The sequence below is a fragment of the Periplaneta americana genome, chromosome 1 (genome assembly GCF_040183065.1).
Source record: "Periplaneta americana isolate PAMFEO1 chromosome 1, P.americana_PAMFEO1_priV1, whole genome shotgun sequence".
Taxonomy (NCBI): domain Eukaryota; kingdom Metazoa; phylum Arthropoda; class Insecta; order Blattodea; family Blattidae; genus Periplaneta; species Periplaneta americana.
Genome location: NC_091117.1, coordinates 92,487,253 through 92,500,259, shown reverse-complemented (window position 1 = coordinate 92,500,259; position 13,007 = coordinate 92,487,253).

The following is a 13,007-nucleotide window of genomic DNA, read 5'->3' as shown; positions in this document are numbered from 1 at the left end:
AGGAACTAGCCACCATACCCCAATTATCTTCTGGCTTAGTAGCGTCATGAATGATGCCTGATTGGTATCACTTATGAGATTCAAACCTGTCTTCAGACAGTTGACAAAAGAAACAATATCTACCTTCTCAGCTACAATTCATTTTGTAATGGTCGTTCTGAATTTCAGGTCTGTTGGCAGAGGTTGATACGGTTGTAGTACCAAGAAGATGTGGTTGCAGGCGCTGTGAAACTGATGAGAAAGCTGCTTACTCCAAACTCAGTGCTCCTGTTGAAGGAGCCAGTAGGTAAGGTGCCAATCGGTTGCACTCACAATGAAGCTCAAAATCCTAAGTCAATCATCAACGTCTCCTTCACAGATTCATTTATGTCTGCTCAGTTCCGATTTCCAAATAAATTTCGTTTGCCGCATCATAAATCGCATGTCTTCTTTCTCTTAAGGCTTGCTTGAATATTATCAATTTTTTTTCTAAAATTTGAGTAACCTGAAACTCATGTATAATTTCGTCATTCCTTTCTTTTTACAACAAGATGTAACTCGCGTTTATAGGGAAAATTCCATTTCTGCTTCGAAGGCTAGTCTGTTTTCATTTTTTGGAATTTTAGACTGACATGATCAGACAGTGGGTTTTCGGTCCCGATGCCGAATGTTAGGTTCACGTCAGTTGCGTGGAGGTCGTTGAATCATTACTACGCTCCATCCGAAAATCCACTGTCTGGTCATGATCATTGCCTTCAGAACAAAGGTTTTTGAGTTTACTATGGTGTGTCGGAAATTACTATGTCTAATGTTTCGGAACTGCTTATAGGTTACATTATAATACAAAATTACCGGGGAGTCGCAGGACACGATGAAAAAACCACAACATTTATTCTGTTTTCAACTTGTTTTCTTGCTTGCCACATTTAATTTTCACATTCCAATATATTGTAGGTTCGCAGTCCGTAATTTGGTTTAATTGATTCATCTCTAACATATGAACTTCCCCTAAGATGGCTGCGTGAACTAAACAACAGCATGTCAGCAGGTGGTCCGAGTTTGATCCTCCGTCAGGCTTGGAATTATTCATTCAAGAATTCAGAGTGACTCTTATGGCGAACTAGGGAGCTGTTGGAGTACATCTCAGGGCTCTCCCATTTTCCCAGGACAGGCATGGATATCATTCTATCAACATTTCTTCATATCAACATTTCTCTTATCACCGATAGGCGACGTGAGGAGGAGTCAGGTTCAGTGGGCCCGTGGGATTGCCTATATAGAACCCTGGATACACAGCAGACCTTAGCATATTCGACTGGTGAGGGTTAGAATGCACCTAGCTTGGGGGACTTAGAGTAATTTGCCAGAGTAGAAGACTCATCTCCAACTTGAGAAAAAAATTAAAAAGTCTATTATGATAAGAAATTTTATGATTTTAATTTCAATGTCTTCTTCATTTTCATATGTTATATTAGAGCCAATCTATATGTATTGACCTATTATAAAATATTTTCAGCTACAATTTTACTTTATATAGGCTATCATCGTAAGTCACAAAGCAGTTTTTCATTAATGCCATTACAAAGACTAACGAAGAATGAAAATGTTTGAGACAACGAAAGATATAACTTTATTACAGTAGTACGAATTAAGGGTACTGGTACATGACAACTGCTCATTTTAGCTCTTGAACTTGCAAATGACATATAGGCCCTACTGAAGCATTCCTATGTCACAGGTTTACGAAATTTATACCATGCATTAAACAATGCTTATAGCATATTTTGATGAAAAATCAAATCACTTATCCCCAACAGGATATTTATAGGGTGCTCCCAAATATGGTAATTAGAAAATAAATTGTTACGCATGGTTCATCAGTTCGGTACATATATCTCATAGAATTTTAGTCAAACCTCTCTAATTTTTCTGGTATAATAAGAATATTTCACTTGACAAAATGAATGCACTAGTTTCTTAACTAAACACCACATATTTATTATCTTTAATTTTGAAGATCTAAAAATTCAATGATGAAGTTTAAATGCAAAGCACTCCATTCATTTTAAAGTGCTAATTAATATGTACTTGCCACAAAAATTTCATAACTCTATCTCCATTAGTTTATGAGATAAGTGTACCTAGGTTCTGAAAATCAAGATTACGGGAAATTCTAATTACCGTATTTGGGGGCATCCTATAAATATTCTGTTGGGGATAAATGATTTATTTTTCATCAAAAGATACTATAAGCATTGTTTAATGCATGATATAAATTGTGTAAACCTGTGACGTAGGAATGCTTCAGAAGGGCCTTTATGTCATTTGCAAGGTCAAGAGCTAAAGTAGGCAGTCGTCACGTCCCAATAATCTACCCTTAAAATACAAATAAAAATAGAAGACATCTGACAAAAATAAATGTGACACATATTGAAATTCTATTCCATAGCAAGAGTCAAACGCATGCAATAATTCATTAAAATATTAATATTCTCACCGTTTTCCTCTCTGTTGCAGCGACGAGGACACTAACAACTGTATTACTGAATACGCAAACTTTGGAAGCGGCAGTTCCATTTATGCAAGCGTAGGATCCAGATACAGCCCCACCCAGCATCAGACACGCTACAAGAGTAGAAGAACGAGACGAGCTACTGATTACACAGACCAATTTGGATCCATTCCAGCAGGAAAGTTTTCAATTTTAACATATAACGAAGACAGAGCTGCAAATAATGTTAGGTCAAAAGATGATATTGACATAGATCCTGAGTTTTACTACAATGGTAATGAATTTGTGAAAACACATAAAATTAATGAACCCAGGATCGCTGAAATTGAAGATAAAGCAGAAAGAAGTTCGCCAATGTCACACGTATATGATAAACATTCACAAACTTATCATCCTGAGCTCTCATCTACTTCTAAATATTCCAAAAGCAGTAATTGTGGTTGTAAAAACAAAGTAGAAAGTTCGGAAGAAATGAAAGGCATTTCAAATCAACAATTTCAAAGGGATTTATTGCAGAGTACATCAGTTCCTTCTACTATCAAAAGAGATGAAGATGTGTTGTACATTTCATCGGAGGAAGATATGCGTGCTTTTGGGGACAGGCCTTGGTTTTATTATAACAGACAAGCCTTCAATGAAAAAGATGTTAACGTTTTAGGAAAGCGTTCGAACTGGGAAGAGAATAGAGATGATGAAATAAATGAGAATTTTCCGCAGTATGAACGCAATTTTAAGGAATCTATCAACAGATACAAAGTTGAGAAATTGCCTGCAATTGCACAAACATATGCAAAAAATATGCCTGTAAATTCAAATGCGGAAAGCAGTACAGACGTAGTTATTGCTGGTGGCAGATCCCAGATGAGGAGATCGAAAAATAGGAAGAATGCGTCTAAATCAATTGCATCGAAAAATGTCAAAATGAATGGCATGAATGCTAATTCCAGTCAAGTGAAGAACTCCCATCCTGAAGGTATGAGTGCTGAAACATCGAACCGTCACCAACATGATCAAAGAGATGTTACAACAATACACAAGAGAAGTGACAACTATGATGATGATGATTATGGTGATGATGGTTATGATTATGATGAATACACTTCAAGAATAGTAAAGAAGGAGAAAGTTAAACGTCGCAATAATGAAAACAATGAAGTTCTCAAATCCGAAACGAACAAAAACATAGATGTTAGAACTCTTGAGAAAAGTGATAATACTCTTAAAAGAGAGGAGGATATGGGACACATCTCCTTTGAAGGTAAGAAAACAATTTCAAGAAGTCACACCCAGAGAAATAACTCAAGCAAAAGGAAGACAGTTCAGCGAGATACCAAGATAATCCGAAGAAGAGGAACGGAGGACGAAGAATATTATCACAATAATGAAAATGTAAGGAATGGCAGTAATGCATACTTAGAAAAGGTAAGTGAGGAGCAGAAACTGAAGACAGCTAAACGTAAATCCCAGGCAAAAAATTACACAAACAACAGCGAACGGAAAACCAGGATAAATAGTCGAGACGTCACTCAAGACCAGAGGGCAAAACGAGATAATAATAATCAACAGTTCGTAATAACACAGTTTCCATCAAAAGTGAATTATCCGGATGGAAGGAGACACCAATACGATAAATATGAACCGATTCATGATTATGATAAATTTGAAAATACCGAAAAAATTGGAAGATATATCGATTCTGAGAGGAAACATAATTCCTTCAACGCTAGGCCAAGTTCTCTTCACAGAACAAGTTCACCGATATATCAACAATTACTCCCCATCACTAAAGAAAATGGTTACTATACGAAGTATGGTTTTATAAATGAGCACACAGACAGAAAATCTGATCATAAAATTCCATATACTGTAAATAAACAATGTATTTGCAAACCAATATATAACAAGTTTGAAGGAGACCACTTCTGGAATGAAGGACGTAGCTTGAAAAATGTATACAATGCGAAAAAACATGGAAGTGGAGATAGTGAGGTAGATTATGATTTGCGAAAATATAGCGAAAATATCAAGCCTCTGACGTATTCTGTTCCTAATTCTGGACATTTAGTAAACTATGTCGCTAGACCATACGGCATAAAAATCAATCAACCAGATCATCATAGATGTTACGAAGCTAAACTCAAAGAAAAAGATAATGGTGATAGTTCATATGGCATTTTGTCATTTCGCGGTTATAAAGACCTTCCTAAACATAACCTTTATGAATCAGGTTTAAAATACAAGTCGCATGATGTAAAAGATGAAGATTATATGCAAGTAGCCAGCGACAACAAAAATGAATTTTACCTAAAATATCGTAACAAATTCATTCCTGAAGGTTATCCTCATTCTTACCCGCACTCCCAATATGACTCCGTCGACGAGATTAAAAATGTGTATAACATAAAAGCATATAAGAACGTAAAGAACGATTTATTAAGATCAGTTCCTTACGTGCCAAACTATGTGCAATATCTGAAACCAAACTTTGAGCGTAAAAATTATCATCATAATTTTGAAACTATTCCTCTGGTAAGAAATGCTGATATTTATATAAAATCAACAGTCCCCACTTTCAGTTCCAATCAATTTCAAAGCCAAAGTGAACAAGAAACAGTAAAAATTAACAATGCAAAAGAGATTGCACAAGAAACTGAAGCTCAAGAGTACGGAATCGTTCAAGAACAATCAACTAACGCGAAGCACTTTGCTGCCAATTTGAAAGCAGGTAATGCAAACAATTTTACACAAAATACAGCCGAAGAGATCGAAGGAATTTATAGCTTTACGTCTTCTAACGTAGAAAATCAGACCCTAGAAAATGCTACAAACGAAGGCATTACCAATTCCAACAGTGGGAACATTAATCTCGAATATATATCTACAGGATCATTCCAAAATAATCTGGCTTTAGAACGTAATGGTTCATTACAACTTGAAGTAGAAGATGTGCTAACGGTGCCTCCCATTCAATTAAACTATTTTCTCAATCAAGCACAGGAACTCCAGGCAGTGGAACTTCTTACAGATGCTTTACAAAGTGAAATTGAGAAATCTATGAGTAAAATTGCAGAAATTCAAGAGTTAAATAATGATGTAGTAGAAAAGGAGAGGAGAATAGGTACAGAAAATGAAAAGGGTGAGAAAGCGAAAGATCAATTAAAAATTGAATCTACGCACAATTCAGACAAAAATTTCGACAACACAATGTTCTTAAAAACAAAAGCTACTGAAAGAAAAGGTGACCAGTATCCACGACATAAGGACAAACATATAAAAGACGTATGGGAAAACTACAATGTTTATGATTCAGTACTGAGTGGAAAGAACGTTATGTACTCTCAAGATTGTCGACGTGATCAAACAACCAAAGCAGAAACAATCAGTACAGCGAAATATGAACAAATTCTTCCCCAATTACCTCACTTAATAGACTACAAAGCTAGTTCAACACAAAAATATCCAGTAAAGCGCAAACATCTTAAATTTACAAAGAATCCGGAAAATAAAAAATGTAAAAAACACAAACCTGTGATAAAAAATCATGACCTTGCTTCAGAAAATGTAGTGCAACTCTCAAAGAAGTGCGGCAACATATTGCACGATAACGAAATTATTAAATACATTCAAAAAACTTGTGATTCCGGTTACGAAGTTGATACCTACGAGATAATTAAATCATTATTTGAGCCAAATTACTACATTAAGCAAGAACTGAAAGATCCTTCCACCACGTATTTCCTTCCTGAAGGATATGAGCTGAAACATATAAACGAAGATATTGTAAGTAACTATCCAGATGAGAAATACACATACGATGAAATAATGAGACTCATTGGATGTGATGAGTTTAAGAAGTACACGTGCAATGATATCCTGAAACTCATAGGGTGTGACGCTTGCCAATGTGGTATAAATGAATTGTATAGAAAAGAACAAGATAAAAATGATATTTCTGTGCAATGGCATCGTTTCCAACCACAGAACAGTTTCAGCACTGCAAGACCCGAACCATATTACCATGATAAACCAAATAAAATCGTCAAAGGAAATACGGCATCTAATGTTATGACGAAAGAAGAAATTAAAAAACTGTTGCGTGAAATAAATGCAATTCAATCAATTGTCAAAACGTGGTACCTCAAAAGTGTAGGAAAAGAAGCTAAGAAGGACTTTGTTGACGAAATTAAAGTTTCAGAAGTAACACAAGAAGATATACAGGACATGCAATTAGTTGTTACAGATCTATACCATAAGTATTTACAGTACCGAGATGTAATTAATTATGACATAGACAATGTTCTAGACGAAATTGAGACCGCCTGTCAAATTCAACACGAAATAGACAGCATACAATCTATTGTGAACAAGTGGTACCATATGAACTACCTTCGTAACAGAGTCATAGGTGAAGACATAGAGAACATTATTAATGAAGACATCAAGAAAACAGAAGTCCTAGTTGGAGAATTGGAAGATGATCTACAGAATATAAGGCAGGAAGTTAGTGAATGGTCTCATAGCCAAGCGACTACTGAAGAGGATGAATACAAAAATATAGGTGGAAAAATTGTGACTACCAGTCCTGCGCAAGAAAGTCTCATATATGGACAACCTATTATTGATGATACATCTTCAAGTATCATCTTAGATAAAGATGGCCCTAATAATGAATTTAACAGTATAAAGAATATAATTTGGCGTTTAAATCACGATCTTGAAGAGATACAACCTATACTCACATATATATGCCAAATGCATAAAACCTCACATGATATCACGAACGAAGTTGGAGGTGGACTAATTGCTGTTGTGACTGAGAATGGATCTCTAATACCTGAAAATAGTAAAAGTGACGTAATTAATGTTACGACTGAAGATACGATAAAGTTACAGGTTGAAAATGATAAACACAATACATTAGAGGATTGGAAATATAAACATCGAACGTACAGCGCTGAGATAGGCGAAGATGACACAGGGAAATCTGAGAACAAAGCAGTTGGTACCATCCAAATCGTATTGATACCATTCCCCAATAGCATCAAGAAAGATTATCCGAGTCAGAAATTGTTTTGGGAATCGTCACCTTCTATAAAATTTCATGAGCTTAATAGTGACAACACAAAGCAAAAGACAAACAACTACTACAAACACGATAATGTTTATGATGAATACAATGACTCACCTTATTTTACATTCAACTTCATAAAAGAATCTGAGAAGGAAAATAGTTATCCCAATTCAGTAGTTCAAGGAAATAATGAATATCATAATAATATTAATAAATGTTCAAACAGAAAGTCATCTTTACAAAAATATGATGTTCAGAACAAGAAAATCCTTAAAGCAGGGACTTATCCAACATCTAAGTTCATACTAGGGCCTCAAGAAAGTGAAATTGATAAGAAACATTTAACGCATTCCGAAATTAGTGACTTTAAGCAAAACCAATATATCAGTGTTCCATCGAGGCCTGAAATACAATTTGTGCCATACAAACATGTGGAATATAAAGAAGATAACCCTATGCGTATGAAGAAGGTACGTGAAAAATATACACCATATGAAAATTTTATATATTATCCTCCTTCATCCCACGAAAGGTTACGTCGCAGTACAGAATTTCACATGTCGAAAAGCAAAGAATATCAAGAAATTAAGATTGGTGAGCACGAAACACAAATAAAAGCTCCCATCGAGGTGAACGAATAAAAATCTATATTTTCTTAAATTATCGGAATAATTTTGGTCCACAGTACTAGCATATATTCGAGACTAGAGTAGTGATTCAGGCACGGATTGCTTAGTGATGCTGTAGTCGTAAATATTCCGCCTCACGATTCTTGTAATAGAATACGAAATTTAGCTCCATACAAATCCGAGATGGAGACGAGATAGCTCCGTCGACAGAGCGTCAGGCAATGGACTTTTAGAACTCGGTTTGAAGGGATATTTTTCATCTCTTAACTTCCAGAGCGCGTAAAAGGATCAAGTAAGACTACTATAAAATTAATCAAAGGATCTTTCTCCTGGCGAAGAGTGATAATGACCACATCATCTTCTAATGCAGGTCTAGAGTGCAAGGTAGTTCTACCTGTTATTCTTTTGTGCAAATTATGGCGTATAGGCGAATACCTTTACTCTTTACTAAGTCGAAGATCTAAAATTTTGTTTAGCCTACAGTATCTCTAGAGGCTGAAAGTAAATGCTCCAACTACGCTAACAAATAAAATGAAATAAAATTTTAAATAACGTTTCGTGACTTTATGTTTATAAGTTCTTATAATTCTAAAGGTAAGCGTTCACTACATCGTATTACACTCCTGGTACGAATCGCACGCAACGGATATTTTAAGTGCAGTGCGTTCACTGTAACGGCTCTACCTCATCGCCTCATCGGATTCCCCTATCAGCCGTTTAAAACATGACGTCATACGATATTGGCATTGCTGAAACAGAGGAGTGTTGAGGTTAGGTCTACTAATCATGAGTGTTACCGAATAAGAATTTGTAATTGTTTCATACTTCTTAATTGAAGAGGAAGAAACGAAAGAGATATTGGTTACATAATATATATGTAAGAAACCACTTGATTACTGTAATGAGAATGCCTCAAATTATATAATTCTTCGCAGTTTTCTACAAGCGAAATAAGTTTTCCGTCTGCCATTTTGGCGCGACACTAACATGGCACAACATAATAGTAACAGTGGACCAATATTAAAATTATTTTATTAAAGAAGACCATAATCGCACGCATCGGAAAAGTTGCTCATCCGAGAAAAGTGGACGGATTTGCCGAGAGCCGATGGGTGCGATAAGATGTAGTGAACGCGGTTACATAACAATTACAGTAAAGATTGTCATTTTCCGATCCGTGCGATTCGTCCGATGAGTGCGATACGATGTAGTGAACGCTTACCTTAAAATGTCGTTCTGTCTATAAGGATATTACATTCACATCTCCATGCTTTTTAGTTATTTTTATGTGAGTATCCAATATCTTACTTTTAAAGCCCAAGTACGTTTGACAAGATGTAAAATAGCAAAACAGTTACTTAATATGGCTTGTAAGGAACCCGAAGATTCTTTGCCCCTCACATAAGCTACCATCGGTCCCTATCTTGAGCAAGATTAATCCAGTCCCTACCGTCATATACCACCTCCCATTATTTTAATATCCTCCCATCAAATCTCGACCTCCCTAAAGGTCTTATTCCCTCTGGCCTCCCAACTAACACTCTATATGCATTTCTGGATTCAACCATACGTGCTACATGCCCTCAAACGTCTGGATCTTATTTTGAGGTTTCGTAACAAGCTGTTTTTCACGGTGATGGTTTGTTAGCCCTTCGCTCATCCCCAAGCTGGAGGACCACCCCATATCGGCTGTCCACGACTGCTTATTCAATATATTCGCAGATGCCCTCCAAATTTGGAGGCCGTCTCCTCTATCCGCAACCTGAGGACGCGCCATGCCGTGGTGATAGGGACTCGTAAATAACAAAATTAATCTATTTAGGCAATTAGCTAAATATACAGAATGTATCTAAATTTCTCAAACTTTAGGATTGGATAATCTTTTTATAACACTTTTTTAAGGACAACTGGGCTGCAACAAAGTTTTATGTCATTAATCGGGCTATCTTACAGGGCGAGATGAAGGTAATCATTTATTTCAAAATTAATTATTAAATTTAATGAACAAATCATTAATGGTATAAGTACCTATTCATTTTACCCAAAAATACAGAAAAGCACAAGGAAAATCAACAGAAAACAAAGAAAAACTTACTGCAGTCTAAATTAGCAGTCCGAACTCAATACCTCACTGCATTTGTTCCTTAATAAAACGTGTTGTAAAATGGTTATTTATCCGATCCTAAAGTTTGTCGGTGTAATTTAGAGACATCCTATAGATTCATAGAGCACTTCCATTTAACATCTGCAACTTGAATAACTTTCGCAGCCTTGACTCTGTGAATAGCGTACGCACTTTCTGTCCAAGTGGTCAGTGGTTCGATTCCCGGCATGAGCAATGAAAAATATTAACCTTTCCTCTATAGCACTGAGCGTTTGTTCCTTGTCATGTGCTGTTCTGTATTTTTTCCTCAGCAGTGACTATATGCCATGCTGATCACATGATCAGGGAGGCCTACAGTGTGTGCCCGTCAATTGTTAGTCCAAAGAGATATCCTCCCTTCCACCGCATTGAATTTTAAGTCGGTAAGCATAGAAGGTGAAAAAAAAAGCTTCAATGACAAACCGAAGCAACGAAAATCATATTCTTTACAATAAAGCTACCAAATTTCACTGGAATCAGAACGGCTCGTTAATCCTAAGTCAGGTTGGTTGATTATGATATTAAAGAATGTAATAATATTGTGATAAAAGGAGATTCCGACCAAAGGTATAACAGAAGGGTGATAAGGATCAATAGACTTATTAAGAGAGACTTCTTATTTCTTTCTTTTAAACTGCAATAATTGAAGTCTACATTAATTTGTCTCCAAAAGGAAATATCAACCATTTTAACAATTTTGTAATAAATAAGCTATAGGTCCTATAATAATTATTATACCAATCTCTTAAACTCTGTGAAATCAAGGAACTCCATGTCTGATATACTGATGATATTAAAATGTCTTATTTTGTTTTCACAAATATTAAATTTAAAGAAATTGCGTTTCATATCCTCTGTGATAATTCACTCTGCTCTATTACCCATATTATTGAAGTCTCGTTTATGCCTTGTTTATGGACTCATTTCCATAATATTTCAACATAATTATCATCATCATCATCATCATCATCATCATCATCATCATCACGATTATGAACGCTTTAGTATGAGACCGTAGGACCAGTTCAAATAAATCTCTTGATCTTTCCATGTACACTTCGTTTGTCCCTAACTCAGCATCCACTTGCAAAATAGAAACTACTCATAGTATAGGCCTTAATGTTAATCTCGAGATTCTGTGTCTTTCTGAGCGCTTTAAATCATCTTTCCAGTGTCATTAGTATTTTAAATTTCGTTTAGTACCGGTATACAAAGGATCCGAAACATTTTTACCGTCATATTTACTGCAAAAATGCATAACATGCAGCCTATATGCATAAATATAGAAAGACCTCATTTTACAAATATTGAAGAAATTGTCATTATACTCGCACATGCATTCATTAGAGGCATAGAAATTCGTGTATAATCTAGATAACTGCAATAAACGTAATACCTTCTAATTACGAAAATTAAACAAGTAATTGTCTCAATGAGGTACGGAGATTACATGTTTCTTATTGGTTACAACCAAGTTTCCAAATGAGCAACGAAGGAAATGTAAGGACACTGTGGCCACTAAATCAACATAACGCCATGAAAGTTGTCAGTTTAAAGCTTAGAATGACATGCGAAGCATTTCCAAGAATTAAATCATTTTAACACATATTAAATACTACACGAGTATAAATATGCAACACATGCCAGTGTTTATGTTGTTGGCCTTCTGTCGATTACATCTTCCAAACTACCATTCATTATAGGCTATTGTAAATATTGTAAATAATGTGTAAATGTTAAATAAATTGAGAGTATTGTTAATAAAGTTTTTATGAAACAGGATTATAATATTTATTTAAAGATACATCACAGAAACATCCGCAGAAACCTGTCCGCCACAAATTCACAGAAACTTCCGAAGAAACCTGATCACCGCCAATCTCTCATAAACATCCGGAGAAATCTGTCTACCACAAATCTCATAGAAGCATCCGGAGAAACCTGTCCGCCACAAATTCACAGAAACATCCGAAGAAACCTGACCACCACCAATCTCTCATAAACATCCGGAGAAACCTGTCTACTATAAATCTCATATAACCATCCGGAGAAACCTGCCCGCCACAAATTCTCAGGAACATCCGAAGAAACCTCATCACCAATCTCTCATAAACATCCGGATAAACTTGTCTACCAAAAATCTCATAGAAGCATCCGGAGAAACCTGCCCGACACAAATTCTCAGAAACATCCGAAAAAACCTGATCACCACCAATCTCTCATAAACATCCGGAGTAACCTGTTTACCACAAATCTCACAAAAGCATCCGGAGAAACCTGTCCGCCACAAATCTCTCAGAAGCATCCGGAGAAACCTGTCGCCACAAATCTCTCACAAGCATCCGCAGAAACCTGTCCGCCACAAATCTCTCACAAGCATCCGGAGAAACCTGTCTACCACAAATCTCACAGAAGCATCCGGAGAAACCTGTCCGCCACAAATCTCATAGAAGCATCCGGAGAAACCTGTTCGACACAAATCGCTCAGAAGCATCCGCAGAAACTTGTCCGCCACAAATCTCACAGAAGCATCCGGAGAAACTTTTCCGCCACAAATCTCTCAAAAGCATCCGGAGAAACCTGATCACCACCAATCTCTCATAAACATCCAGAGAAACCTGTCTACCACAAATCTCGCTAATTTTAATACGAATGATTCTATCTACACATGTG